The following is a 4610-nucleotide window of genomic DNA, read 5'->3' as shown; positions in this document are numbered from 1 at the left end:
CTGTTGAGGTGGGGAGAGACAGCAAGCAGAACAGGGCGAGACACAGCGAGGGAGGGAGAATGAGAGACAGAAAAACGAAGACAACAAAAAACAAAAACAGAAAAATTAAAAAAAAAAATCCGATTGGTTCACCCTTGGGTGGAAAGATCCAGTCCTTCCTGGCTTCTCATGTGCTGAGAAACCTTGCTTTCAGGGGATGCCAGGACAGTCTGGCCTTCCACCTCCCCATGCCAGAAAAAATGGCTCTCTTGGAAAACCGCAAGCTATTCCCCACCAAAGGTTTTCAAAGGTCATTCTGTGGAGAAAAGGGAGGGCTACTTCTAGGGGGGTCATTTTCAGCCTCGTGAATGTGTGGATTTAACTATGTGTTTCCCATTAATTCGATCAAACACATGCAAGAAATAAGAGAGGGGGAAAGGTCGTCCAAGAATTAGGGTTCTTTGCAATCTTTAGAAACTAAAGACAGTGTTTACGTAGCTTGGCTCTTCGGGGATAGTTTCCATTTCCAGTATTCTGTCTAGGAAATGTATTTTGCCTTGATGGGTCTGGAAAATACTGTCCAACGTAGGAGCAAGTCGTTCTGATGAGCTACGCTTTCGATTTTATTTATTTTACACAAAAATCTTCCTGAAATGTAGCGTTATAGTTAATTGGCTATTTCCATCTTGACTGCCCTGAGCTGCAAATGGGTCTTGCCTGGTGTGGAGGTAGGGTAGGTGGTGGACAACACAGTGATCTCAGAGTCCAACGGTCCTGTCCAAATCTGGGCACCAACATTCGGCATGGCACTCTGACAAATCTCCAGATGCCTCTGAGGTATACAGCCGTACTTACCTCACTGCGCTGGTGTTGACATAAATACATATGAAATCACTTTGCAGACCACCAAGGGTGGTGTGGGAATACTTGCATGGTATTCTTATTATAAAACTATTCTCCCCCCCCCCCACCCCAATTAAATGGTTCCATACGCATTTCTGAACTCTCAGGTCAATTTAGAAAATAGTTTTCTCTTTCTTTGTTCTCAGGCTGTTGGCCGAAACCCTTCTTTTCTCCTCAGTATAATGCTCTGGTTTGCTGTTGGCGTAGAAACCAAACGATCAAGCTTGTTGAAAAGACTAAGGTAAATAAAAATATTGTTACTAACTGGCCACATATAAGTATTCCTCTGTAAGTCATGTCCATGGGCCTCTGACATGTTTTTGGATAAGCAGAGCCTTGTTTTTGTTGGTGCTGTTAGTTCTCAGCTCTACTCTGGACAGGTGAGATGAAATGCATTAGGTAGGGTCTTTCCATCTGTCCCACCTCATTACTGATTTGCCTAGTGGAGACACCCACCTCGGAGAAGAAAGTCCTTCTACGTACCCTTCCATAACCCAGCATAAAGCCCAAAGCCTTTGAAACTCTCTAGGGTCATTGTTCAATTAGTGGACTATCAGGGTAGGAAATCTATTTCTTAAAATGGACTTAACTTCCAATGAAAATATGTGCCTTGACTGTGTTCCCATGTTTCCCATTCTGAAACAGGAGAGGTCTGAGTCATCACGGTAATAACGGCAGTGAAAACAATCGGCACATATTCGGTGCTTAGTGTGTGTCAGGCTCAGTGTAGCGCTATATTATGTCCATGATCTGTTTCATGGAACTTTATCTCATCAGAAACCTTTCTAATTGTGTTTATAAACCTAAAAGGATAGGTTTTGAAGCACATGATAGGAAGAAATGGCTAATTTGTTCAGGACTCACGCCACAAATTTCTTAACTAATGCCATTGGTCTTCGAGCTCTTTTTCCCTTAGTTATTTGCAAACATTTTGGCCTAACTCCCTCTCCTCTCGACTCTTCTCTGGTTTCTTTCCCTTTATTTTCACAGATAGGACAGTATGGTCAGTAGGATCACAGGGGTAGAAGAGAAGAAGTTCACTTTTAGACAAAGCGGGGAGTTTGGGGAAGCCTCATTCCCAAACGACGCATTTAGGCTACGCATGGTGTTGATGGAAGTACATTCTTTTGAAATGAGAGATTCCCTGAGACAGTCATGCATGTTATTTTTAGTTGGAACATTTCTGTCAGCTGTACACATGCTTGAACTCGAGCTGGTCTTTGCCATCCTTGTGCTAGGAGTACACTTTCTAGAGGCTGTGATAGGCTGGTCAACTAACTTTTAAAACACAGCCACCCGTCACCTTTAATGGGAAGCTTGCCTTCTTAAGTTCCAGATGGTATTTTGGCTGCTAGGAAGTTGAAACTTTATGTTAAAATGCTCTTGCTGTTTGAAACTTTCACCTTCTTACAGTGTGTTTTTCCTCTAGGCAAGGTCACTCTGAAGGTTTTTTGCTTTCACAACCTTCTAATCTGACTATAAATTGATTCTTCACAGTTGTTATCTTTCCCTTCATAGCATACGTCTGTATGTTGTTTGTATGCACGTAGTATTGGCTCAGCTGTTAATTATCTGTGTGACCCTGGGCCTTCTAAGTCTCCCTGGGTTTGTCTCCCTTTCGGAAAGTGAGGAGCTGGACGGAGCACTTGCCATGGCCCTTTGCAGATTCAGTGGCCTTCTGCCCATCCTGACCCACAACCCCTGAGGACTCTGGTCTAGGCCTTGTCAGCACATGACCTGAGGGCAACCTGCTTCAATCATTCACAGCATAAGCAGTCCCACATTTTAAATAGGACAAGGTATCCTGTTCCCTTCCCTGCCGCAAAAAATGGTATGGCAGTTAATGAGGAAAAACATTTGCAAAGCACTTGGGAGCTCCTTAAAGGAAAATGCTCTCTATAATTATTAGGGTGCCGTGTTGGTAGAGCAGAGGTATTTCAGAACTGTCTTACTAAATGGGGTTTATTTTCAGATTAGTCAGCCAGCTGCAACTTTCACTTATATATGTGTGTGGATCTGAAATAATAGCACTCTGTAGAAATGTTACTATTTTTCTTTCTTGTTGTTCTCCTGCATTTTACTTATAGGGACCCCAAAAGGGCTTTCAACATTATACATGAAATAGATGAGGTCTGCTAATTGTTGTTCTCGATGTGGAGAAATGAAGAGTTAAGATGAGTGGAAGTGGACGGCTTTTCAGGTCTGAGTCTAGAGCCAGGAATGGCAAATCTATCACTGTGTTAGGAAGGGATACGAAGTCCAAAGCAGACACCGGAATTATAACATGAGGGAGAAGCTCATATAAGCCCCTTCACTTTAAAATGCTCCATTTGGGGCTATCCAGATGTGGGAGTCAGATATGAATTCCATTTCCTTGGCTGAATGACTTGAGTATGTAACTTAACCTCTAGAAGCCTCAGTTTCCTTATCTGTAACTTGAGAGTACTACAATAAATACCTGTCTTGTGAAGGTATTTTGAAAATTAAAGAGATAAAGCACTTAGCCAGAGTATGCGGTTATTTTAAGGGAAAAAAAAAAAAAACAACTGTTCTTTCAGTAGAAAGGAACTGATGATAGATGAAACCAATTGAGAAATAACTTGCACTGCATGGGGAAGCCAACTCAGGATTTTAAAAAAACAAACAAAAAACTTTCAGATAATCAATGAAGCTATGTAATTCAGAGTTAAGAGTATGGTCTGCTCTCAGTTACATATGCTAATCAAAGAATTGGCACCATGAGTAAAATATCAGCACCTAGCACTGACAGAGGGGTTCTGAGCAAGTGACAACTGAGCTCTGGAGGTCAAGAAACTGTCCAACGTGGAGAAACCATAGGGAGGGCAGTGTCCTTTACAATTCCTACAGTAGGGGGGTAGGGTGGTGGACACATAGACTTTTCTTCAGTTTTTTTCAGAGATGCTATTCTCTAAAGGGCCTCTTTTAAACTCCTTGTGGGCTAGCACTGACACTCTACCATGATTTCAAGTCAGGAAAAAAAAAAGAGAAGAAAGAAGAAAGAAGAAGAGAGATACTGCTAGGTTAATAGATACAGAGGGTCTGCCCAAAGTTCAAGTAAAGGATACCCCAATTCTGGTATATGTGCTGCTGAAGCGAGAACAACACCCCAATTCTGAATAGTGACTTCTGTAGTGGGGGCTTAGCAAGGACCCATTTATTCGGCTGATTCTTTCTCATTCTTACCAGGCTTCTACTGGCTTGCAGAAGGTACAGTGAATGCTGTTACCAGGATGTTTTCTAGAAGCACCGTTCCCACCCGTCTCTCCCATTCTCTTGGCCTCTCTATCACCTGCTTTAGCATAACACCCTCCTCTTCAGGGGAGTCTGGTGAGGGGCCAGCCAACTGAGGCTGGGAGCCTGGTGAGACGGCAGGTGGTAGGGAAGGAAGAGGAGAGTATGGGTAGGGGAAGATGGCCACTGGCGAGGAGAGCAGGAGTCCTTGAATGGAGAACATCAAGGTTACAACAGAAAATGGGAAAGCTTCAGTGGCAAGAATGGAAGGGTGCTCAGAGTCACGCAGAGCTTTCACTGGCTGAAGAGTCTGCTTTCCACTGGAGAAGTCTAGTTGAAGGGAGGCCTACATTCCTGAGATGCGGCTGGTGTGACTGAGGGCCAGCCTTTCTCTCCAGCTCTGAAGGTGCCAGCTGGGACTGTAAGGCTGATCAGGGTGGGGTGGGGGATGGGACTGCCTACTGGGGGACATACTG

The 4610-nt window shown here is 43.7% G+C and overlaps 1 protein-coding gene across 40 annotated transcripts in view; it reads right to left on the bottom strand.

The window, feature by feature from the left end:
• Nucleotides 1-4610, bottom strand: part of ZBTB20 (zinc finger and BTB domain containing 20) — a 781647-nt gene that overhangs the window by 24799 nt on the left and 752238 nt on the right. The gene's annotated exons all lie outside the window — the stretch shown is intronic.

Source organism: Canis aureus, chromosome 35 (genome assembly GCF_053574225.1).
Source record: "Canis aureus isolate CA01 chromosome 35, VMU_Caureus_v.1.0, whole genome shotgun sequence".
Classification (NCBI taxonomy): Eukaryota; Metazoa; Chordata; class Mammalia; order Carnivora; family Canidae; genus Canis; species Canis aureus.
Note: the sequence above shows the minus strand (reverse complement) of the source record. Positions and strands in the feature narration are given on the sequence as shown.